This window comes from Melopsittacus undulatus, unplaced genomic scaffold, assembly GCF_012275295.1.
Source record: "Melopsittacus undulatus isolate bMelUnd1 unplaced genomic scaffold, bMelUnd1.mat.Z mat_scaffold_199_arrow_ctg1, whole genome shotgun sequence".
Taxonomy (NCBI): Eukaryota; Metazoa; Chordata; class Aves; order Psittaciformes; family Psittaculidae; genus Melopsittacus; species Melopsittacus undulatus.
This window is the reverse complement of record NW_022994154.1, coordinates 40674-50940: the sequence shown is the minus strand read 5'-3', so window position 1 is coordinate 50940 and position 10267 is coordinate 40674.

Genomic DNA, 10267 nt, shown 5'->3' with positions numbered 1-10267 from the left:
CTTTAGGATTAGGGTCCCCCCCCCCCTTCCCGACATTAGGGCTATTGTGCCCTCTTCCCGACATTAGGGTTAGGGTGCCCTCAGTCTGACATTATGGCTGGGGTGCCCCCTTCCCGACATTAGGGTTAGGGTACCCACTTTCCGGCATTAGGGTTAGGGTCCCCCCTTTCCGACATTAGGGTTAGGCCCCCCCCCCCCGCCGACGTTAGGGATAGGGTGCCCTCTTCCCGACATTAGGGTTAGGGTGCCCTCAGTCTGACATTATGGCTGGGGTGCCCCCTTCCCGACACTAGGGTTAGGGTACCCACTTTCCGGCATTAGGGTTAGGGTCCCCCCTTTCCGACATTAGGGTTAGGGCCCCCCCCCCCTTCCCAACATTAGGGCTAGGGTGCCCTCTTCCTGACATTAGGGTTAGGGTGCCCTCAGTCTGACATTATGGCTGGGGTGCCCCCTTCCCGACACTAGGGTTAGGGTACCCACTTTCCGGCATTAGGGTTAGGGTCCCCCATTTCCGACATTAGGGTTAGGAGCCCCCCCCCCTTCCCGACATTAGGGCTAGGGTGCCCTCTTCCCGACATTAGGGTTAGGGTGCCCTCAGTCTGACATTATGGCTGGGGTGCCCCCTTCCCGACACTAGGGTTAGGGTACCCACTTTCCGGCATTAGGGTTAGGGTCCCCCCTTTCCGACATTAGGGTTAGGGCCCCCCCCCCTTTTCCCGACATTAGGGCTAGGGTGCCCTCTTCCCGACATTAGGGTTAGGGTGACCTCAGTCTGACATTATGGCTGGGGTGCCCCCTTCCCGACATTAGGGTTAGGGTACCCACTTTCCGGCATTAGGGTTAGGGTCCCCCCTTTCCGACATTAGGGTTAGGGCCCCCCCCCCCCTTCCCGACATTAGGGCTAGGGTGCCCTCTTCCCGACATTAGGGTTAGGGTGCCCTCAGTCTGACATTATGGCTGGGGTGCCCCCTTCCCGACATTAGGGTTAGGGTACCCACTTTCCGGCATTAGGGTTAGGGTCCCCCCTTTCCGATATTAGGGTTAGGCCCCCCCCCCCCCTTCCCGACATTAGGGCTAGGGTGCCCTCTTCCCGACATTAGGGTTAGGGTGCCCTCAGTCTGACACTATGGCTGGGGTGCCCCCTTCCAGACATTAGGGTTAGGGTACCCACTTTCCGGCATTAGGATTAGGGCCCCCGCCCCCCTTCCCGACATTAGGGCTAGGGTGCCCTCTTCCCGACATTAGGGTTAGGGTGCCCTCAGTCTGACATTATGGCTGGGGTGCCCCCTTCCCGACATTAGGGTTAGGGTACCCACCTTCCGGCATTAGGGTTAGGGTCCCCCCTTTCCGACATTAGGGTTAGGGCCCCCCCCCCCTTTCCGACATTAGGGCTAGGGTGCCCTCTTCCCGACATTAGGGTTAGGGTGCCCTCAGTCTGACATTATGGCTGGGGTGCCCCCTGCACGACATTAGGGTTAGGGTACCCACTTTCCGGCATTAGGGTTAGGGTCCCCCCTTTCCGACATTAGGGTTAGGGCCCCCCCCCCCTTTCCCGACATTAGGGCTAGGGTGCCCTCTTCCCGACATTAGGGTTAGGGTGCCCTCAGTCTGACATTATGGCTGGTTTGCCCCCTTCCCGACATTAGGGTTAGGGTACCCACTTTCCGGCATTAGGGTTAGGGTCCCCCCTTTCCGACATTAGGATTAGGGCCCCCCCCCCCTTCCCGACATTAGGGCTAGGGTGCCCTCTTCCCGACATTAGGGTTAGGGTGCCCTCAGTCTGACATTATGGCTGGGGTGCCCCCTTCCCGACATTAGGGTTAGGGTACCCACTTTCAGGCATTAGGGTTATTGTCCCCCCTTTCCGACATTAGGGTTAGGGCCCCCCCCCCCCTTCCCGACATTAGGGCTAGGGTGCCCTCTTCCCGACATTAGGGTTAGGGTGCCCTCAGTCTGACATTATGGCTGGGGTGGCCCCTTCCCGACATTACGGTTAGGGTACCCACTTTCCGGCATTAGGGTTAGGGCCCCCCCCCCTTCCCGACATTAGGGCTAGGGTGCCCTCTTCCCGACATTAGTGTTAGGGTCCCCCCTTTCCGACATTAGGGTTAGGGCCCCCCCCCCCGTCCCGACATTAGGGCTAGGGTGCCCTCTTCCCGACATTAGGGTTAGGGTGCCCTCAGTCTGACATTATGGCTGGGGTGCCCCCTTCCCGACATTAGGGTTAGGGTACCCACTTTCCGGCATTAGGGTTAGGGTCCCCCCTTTCCGACATTAGGGTTAGGGCCCCCCCCCTTCCCGACATTAGGGCTAGGGTACCCACTTTCCGGCATTAGGGTTAGGGTCCCCCCTTTCCGACATTAGGGTTAGGGCCCCCCCCCTTCCCGACATTAGGGCTAGGGTGCCCTCTTCCCGACATTAGGGTTAGGGTGCCCTCAGTCTGACATTATGGCTGGGGTGCCCCCTTCCAGACATTAGGGTTAGGGTACCCACTTTCCGGCATTAGGATTAGGGCCCCCCCCCCCCCTTCCCGACATTAGGGCTAGGGTGCCCTCTTCCCGACATTAGGGTTAGGGTGCCCTCAGTCTGACATTATGGCTGGGGTGCCCCCTTCCCGACATTAGGGTTAGGGTACCCACCTTCCGGCATTAGGGTTAGGGTCCCCCCTTTCCGACATTAGGGTTAGGGCCCCCCCCCCCTTTCCGACATTAGGGCTAGGGTGCCCTCTTCCCGACATTAGGGTTAGGGTGCCCTCAGTCTGACATTATGGCTGGGGTGCCCCCTTCCCGACATTAGGGTTAGGGTACCCACTTTCCGGCATTAGGGTTAGGGTCCCCCCTTTCCGACATTAGGGTTAGGGCCCCCCCCCCTTTCCCGACATTAGGGCTAGGGTGCCCTCTTCCCGACATTAGGGTTAGGGTGCCCTCAGTCTGACATTATGGCTGGTTTGCCCCCTTCCCGACATTAGGGTTAGGGTACCCACTTTCCGGCATTAGGGTTAGGGTCCCCCCTTTCCGACATTAGGATTAGGGCCCCCCCCCCTTCCCGACATTAGGGCTAGGGTGCCCTCTTCCCGACATTAGGGTTAGGGTGCCCTCAGTCTGACATTATGGCTGGGGTGCCCCCTTCCCGACATTAGGGTTAGGGTACCCACTTTCCGGCATTAGGGTTATTGTCCCCCCTTTCCGACATTAGGGTTAGGGCCCCCCCCCCCCTTCCCGACATTAGGGCTAGGGTGCCCTCTTCCCGACATTAGGGTTAGGGTGCCCTCAGTCTGACATTATGGCTGGGGTGGCCCCTTCCCGACATTACGGTTAGGGTACCCACTTTCCGGCATTAGGGTTAGGGCCCCCCCCCCTTCCCGACATTAGGGCTAGGGTGCCCTCTTCCCGACATTAGTGTTAGGGTCCCCCCTTTCCGACATTAGGGTTAGGGCCCCCCCCCCCTTCCCGACATTAGGGCTAGGGTGCCCTCTTCCCGACATTAGGGTTAGGGTGCCCTCAGTCTGACATTATGGCTGGGGTGCCCCCTTCCCGACATTAGGGTTAGGGTACCCACTTTCCGGCATTAGGGTTAGGGTCCCCCCTTTCCGACATTAGGGTTAGGGCCCCCCCCCCTTCCCGACATTAGGGCTAGGGTGCCCTCTTCCCGACATTAGGGTTAGGGTGCCCTCAGTCTGACATTATGGCTGGGGTGCCCCCTTCCCGACATTAGGGTTAGGGTACCCACTTTCCGGCATTAGGGTTAGGGTCCCCCCTTTCCGACATTAGGGTTAGGGCCCCCCCCCCCTTCCCGACATTAGGGCTAGGGTGCCCTCTTCCCGACATTAGGGTTAGGGTGCCCTCAGTCTGACATTATGGCTGGGGTGCCCCCATCCCGACATTAGGGTTAGGGTACCCACTTTCCGGCATTAGGGTTAGGGTCCCCCCTTTCCGACATTAGGGTTAGGGCCCCCCCCCCCCTTTCCGACATTAGGGCTAGGGTGCCCTCTTCCCGACATTAGGGTTAGGGTGCCCTCAGTCTGACATTATGGCTGGGGTGCCCCCTTCCCGACATTAGGGTTAGGGTAACCACTTTCCGGCATTAGGGTTAGGGTCCCCCCTTTCCGACATAAGTGTTAGGGCCCCCCCCCCCCTTCCCGACATTAGGGCTAGGGTGCCCTCTTCCCGACATTAGGGTTAGGGTGCCCTCAGTCTGACATTATGGCTGGGGTGCCCCGTTCCCGACATTAGGGTTAGGGTACCCACTTTCCGGCATTAGGGTTAGGGTCTCCCCTTTCCGACATTAGGGTTAGGGCCCCCCCCCCCCTTCCCGACATTAGGGCTAGGGTGCCCTCTTCCCGACATTAGGGTTAGGGTGCCCTCAGTCTGACATTATGGTTGGGGTGCCCCCTTCCCGCCATTAGGGTTAGGGTACCCACTTTCAGGCATTATGGTTAGGGTCCCCGCTTTCCGACATTAGGGTTAGGGCCCCCCCCCCCCTTCCCGACATTAGGTCTAGGGTGCCCTCTTCCCGACATTAGGGTTAGGGTGCCCTCAGTCTGACATTATGGCTGGGGTGCCCCCTTCCCGACATTAGGGTTAGGGTACCCACTTTCCGGCATTAGGGTTAGGGTCCCCCCTTTCCGACATTAGGGTTAGGGCCCCCCCCCCCTTCCCAACATTAGGGCTAGGGTGCCCTCTTCCCGACATTAGGGTTAGGGTGCCCTCAGTCTGACATTATGGCTGGGGTGCCCCCTTCCCGACATTAGGGTTAGGGTACCCACTTTCCGGCATTAGGGTTAGGGTCCCCCCTTTCCGACATTAGGGTTAGGGCCCCCCCCCCCTTCCCGACATTAGGGCTAGGGTGCCCTCTTCCCGACATTAGGGTTAGGGTGCCCTCAGTCTGACATTATGGCTGGGGTGCCCCCTTCCCGACATTAGGGTTAGGGTACCCACTTTCCGGCATTAGGGTTAGGGTCCCCCCTTTCCGACATTAGGATTAGGGCCCCCCCCCCCCTTCCCGACATTAGGGCTAGGGTGCCCTCTTCCCGACATTAGGGTTAGGGTGCCCTCAGTCTGACATTATGGCTGGGGTGCCCCCTTCCCGACATTAGGGTTAGGGTACCCACTTTCAGGCATTAGGGTTATTGTCCCCCCTTTCCGACATTAGGGTTAGGGCCCCCCCCCCCTTCCCGACATTAGGGCTAGGGTGCCCTCTTCCCGACATTAGGGTTAGGGTGCCCTCAGTCTGACATTATGGCTGGGGTGGCCCCTTCCCGACATTACGGTTAGGGTACCCACTTTCCGGCATTTGGGTTAGGGTCCCCCCTTTCCGACATTAGGGTTAGGGCCCCCCCCCCCTTCCCGACATTAGGGCTAGGGTGCCCTCTTCCCGACATTAGGGTTAGGGTGCCCTCAGTCTGACATTATGGCTGGGGTGCCCCCTTCCCGCCATTAGGGTTAGGGTACCCACTTTCCGGGATTAGGGTTAGGGTCCCCCCTTCCCGACATTAGGGCTAGGGTGCCCTCTTCCCGACATTAGGGTTAGGGTGCCCTCAGTCTGACATTATGGCTGGGGTGCCCCCTTCCCGACATTAGGGTTAGGGTACCCACTTTCCGGCATTAGGGTTAGGGTCCCCCCTTTCCGACATTAGGGTTAGGGCCCCCCCCCCCTTCCCGACATTAGGGCTAGGGTGCCCTCTTCCCGACATTAGGGTTAGGGTGCCCTCAGTCTGACATTATGGCTGGGGTGCCCCGTTCCCGACATTAGGGTTAGGGTACCCACTTTCCGGCATTAGGGTTAGGGTCTCCCCTTTCCGACATTAGGGTTAGGGCCCCCCCCCCCCTTCCCGACATTAGGGCTAGGGTGCCCTCTTCCCGACATTAGGGTTAGGGTGCCCTCAGTCTGACATTATGGCTGGGGTGCCCCCTTCCCGACATTAGGGTTAGGGTACCCACTTTCCGGCATTAGGGTTAGGGTCCCCGCTTTCCGACATTAGGGTTAGGGCCCCCCCCCCCCTTCCCGACATTAGGGCTAGGGTGCCCTCTTCCCGACATTAGGGTTAGGGTGCCCTCAGTCTGACATTATGGCTAGGGTGCCCCCTTCCCGACATTAGGGTTAGGGTACCCACTTTCCGGCATTAGGGTTAGGGTCCCCCCTTTCCGACATTAGGGTTAGGGCCCCCCCCCCCTTCCCGACATTAGGGCTAGGGTGCCCTCTTCCCGACATTAGGGTTAGGGTGCCCTCAGTCTGACATTATGGCTGGGGTCCCCCCTTCCTGACATTAGGGTTAGGGTACCCACTTTCCGGCATTAGGGTTAGGGTCCCCCCCCCCTTCCCGACATTAGGGTTAGGCCCCCCCCCCCCGTTCCGACATTAGGGCTAGGGTGCCCTCTTCCCGACATTAGGGTGAGGGTGCCCTCAGTCTGACATTATGGCTGGGGTGCCCCGTTCCCGACATTAGGGTTAGGGTACCCACTTTCCGGCATTAGGGTTAGGGTCTCCCCTTTCCGACATTAGGGTTAGGGCCCCCCCCCCCCTTCCCGACATTAGGGCTAGTGTGCCCTCTTCCCGACATTAGGGTTAGGGTGCCCTCAGTCTGACATTATGGCTGGGGTGCCCCCTTCCCGACATTAGGGTTAGGGTACCCACTTTCCGGCATTAGGGTTAGGCCCCCCCCCCCTTTCCGACATTAGGGCTAGGGTGCCCTCTTCCCGACATTAGGGTGAGGGTGCCTCAGTCTGACATTATGGCTGGGGTGCCCCCTTCCCGACATTAGGGTTAGGGTACCCACTTTCCGGCATTAGGGTTAGGGTCCCCCCTTTCCGACATTAGGGTTAGGGCCCCCCCCCCCACCCGACATTAGGGCTAGGGTGCCCTCTTCCCGACATTAGGGTTAGGGTGCCCTCAGTCTGACATTATGGCTGGGGTGCCCCCTTCCCGACATTAGGGTTAGGGTACCCACTTTCCGGCATTAGGGTTAGGGTGCACTCTTCCCGACATTAGGGTTAGGGTACCCACTTTCCGACATTAGGGTTAGGGTGCACTCTTCCCGACATTAGGGTTAGGGTGCCCTCAGTCTGACATTATGGCTGGGGTGCCCCCTTCCCGACATTAGGGTTAGGGTACCCACTTTCCGGCATTAGGGTTAGGGTGCACTCTTCCCGACATTAGGGTTAGGGTACCCACTTTCCGACATTAGGGTTAGGGTGCACTCTTCGCGACATTAGGGTTAGGGTACCCACTTTGGGTTAGGGTTAGGGTTAGGGAAAGCGGCTGGGGGCCACTGTCCGGTTCTACCGTGTGTCCTTCGGGGGGCAATCCGCGGCAAACCCGGTCGGGAAAGCGGAGGTGCGGCGCCGAGAGACGACTGATGCTGCCATCGTGTGGCCAATGTTCGGTACTGCACACGGTGACGAAAGGCGGCTGCGCGGGTGGCGCCTCAGCCAATCAGAGGAGTGGGGGGGCGCCGCCCACGAGGGGCGTGGCTAGCAGCTTGTCACGTGCACAGCAGCCAATCAGAGGAGTGGGGGGGCGCCGCCGGAGCCGGGCAGGACTAAGAGTGATTGACAAGCGCCGCAGCCAGTCAGAGGAGTGGGGAGGCCCGTGTAGAAGCCGAACGGAAGCGGGGCGGGACTAAGAGTGACTGACAGGCGTCCCAGCCAATCGGGGTGTGGAGGGGTGCCGCCGAGCCGGGGCGGGACCGTACCGGACCGAGCCGAGGTGAATCATGGCAGGTAATGGGACTCGGCGGAGGCACACTGGGGGGAATGGCAGCTGTCGGCTCCCCGGGGACCCCATGGAAGCCACTCTGGTCCCTCCGGTCGGCTCCGTCCCCCTCAGGCGGCTTCGGCTCCGCTCGGTTCCCTTCGGGCGGCTTCGCGCTCTTGTGGTGCACTTCGTAGTTTTGGCCACAGGAGGGCGGCAGCTCCCGTTGCTCTGAGCCACCCCTTTGCTTCCCCTCCCGCATCTCCGGCACCTGCAGTACCGAGCTTTGGACACAGGATGGCAGCAGCGAGCAGTGCCCCGAGCTACGCCGTGCCCCCCCCCCACCTCCAGCTCCTGCAGTACCGACGCTTAGACACGAGGTGGCAGCACACGCTGCAGAAGCAACGGCCTGAGAGCAACGGCCGCTCCCCTCCCCGTTGACAGCCTCCGGGGACCCCAGCTGCTGAGTGGTGACAGTTTGCAATATTGGGGCTGGGGCAAAGTTGCTCAGGGAACTTTTATTCGAGTCTCTTTCAGACTTTTATTGCTTTGTGGGGATTTATAATCACATTCTTCTCTTTTGCTTTTTATTTTCTTTACGCGTTTTATTTATTTCCTTTTTCATTCATGTTTTTTCCAGCTGTCCTTGTCTTTTATTCTCTTTCAGTAACGTTTTTTAGGCGTCCCATACCTAAAATGAGGTAAGAAATGGGCAAACATGGGTTAGAAAATTAAAAAAATGGTTCAAAACACCTTACAAATGGTCCAAAGTGGAACACAAGTGGCCCAAAATGGATTAAAACAAGCAAGAAATGGGTAAAAATGGGTTAGAAGTGGGCAAAAATGGCTTACAATGCAGGAGATGTGGATAAATTTGGGACAGAAACAGCCACAGACTGGTCAGAAATAGCCCCAAAAAAAGATTTAAAGGGGTTAGAAAAGGGAAAGATGGGTTAGAAATTGCCAAAAACGGCTTAAAACTGGTAAGAAATGGGCAAAACTGGGATAGAAATGGCCATGAATTGTTTAGAAATACACTAAAATGGCTTAAATAGGGTAGAAATGGGGGAAAATGGCTTAAACCAGGTTCAGAAATGGGCAAAAATGTGTTTGAAGTGGCAAAAAAATTGGTTAGAAGAAAAAATAGTTTAGAAATGGACAAAATGGCTTAAACCAGGTTAGAATTGGACACATAAGGGTTGCAAATGGCTAAAAATGGGTTTAAATCTAGTTAGAAGTGGCCAAAATTGTGTTAGAAATGGTCAAAAATGGCTTAAAGCTGCTGACAAATGGGAAAAAATGGGTTAGAAAAATAAAAAAGTTGCTTAAACAGAGTGAGAAAAGGGCCAAAAAAAGAGGGAAATTTTAAGAAATGGCTTTAAAAGGGTTAGAAGTCACCAAACAAGTGGTCATAAATTAGTTAGAAACAGCCATGTTACGGCATCTTCTTGGAATCAGGGGCTAAGTACACACCTCATACATACAGGAGTTAAACCAAGCTAGGAAAGGGCAAGACCAGGCTAGAAATGGGTAGGAAATGGACCAAAATGATTTGGAAACTGCCAGAATGGCTTCAGAAGAATTAGAAATGGGCATCAAGAGGTTAGAAATAGCCTGAAGCAGATTAGAAATAGGCAGGAGCAGCCTAAAACAGGACAGAAATGGCCATAAATACTTAAGTAACCAAAAATAGCTTAAAACTAGTCAGGAATGGGATGAAGTAAAATGGAAATGCCTGTTAATTGTTTAGAATTAGTCTTACTGAGGCTTACCTGAACCTAGCGACCGTTTCTCACTGTGCAGCTTCTCAGACAGCCAACATGCAAGATCCATTCCCTGGGCATGATGCTCCAGCTTCTCAGCTGTTGGGACTCTGCTCTGGGAGGGGCCGTTTCTGCCTGACCTGGATACTGCTGGTTCTCTTTCTCCCTGCCATCTGGGCTTGCTTCTTCCCCGTGCTCTTCTTTATCTATCTCTGCCACGGATTCTGCTGCTTCCTGCTCTCACAGCCAAGCAGTGGAGAAAAGAGAACAGTGAGGGATTTTTTAATGGACAAATCCCATGCAAGCATTTCACAGGAGAGACAATCCCCTACAAAGATTCTTACCTATGAAACCCAACAGCCGCAGCCACTGCAGCCATTAGCGAGGGCCTGTGCTTGAGCTGCCTCTGCATCTGGAATAGGAAGCATTTATGAAGAAACCTGATGGCTTTACTGGAGCTAAGCAGTTGTCCAAAGACGGGAGAAAGCAGGAGAGCAACAGCAGCAACTGAAGTCCTTAACAGAAAGGCTGGGATGAGCTGGCCTCCCCCAGGGCTCAGCCCAGCAAGGTCTGTGTGCAGAACAAAAGGAGGGCAATGCACCCTTCCCCCTTCTCATTTCTCCGAGAATCCCAGTCTCCAGATCCTTCAGCACCTTAAAGCTACAGTCAACAGTCTCATTTCCCAACTAAGTACAAGATTAGATCAGAAAAAAAAAGCAGGGAACGCCTTGGCTGCTTTAGAAACGGCTATTTCAACACTGGCCCCTTTCCCTCCCAATGCAGGTACAGTGTGAATTACGGACCTCCAGGTAACC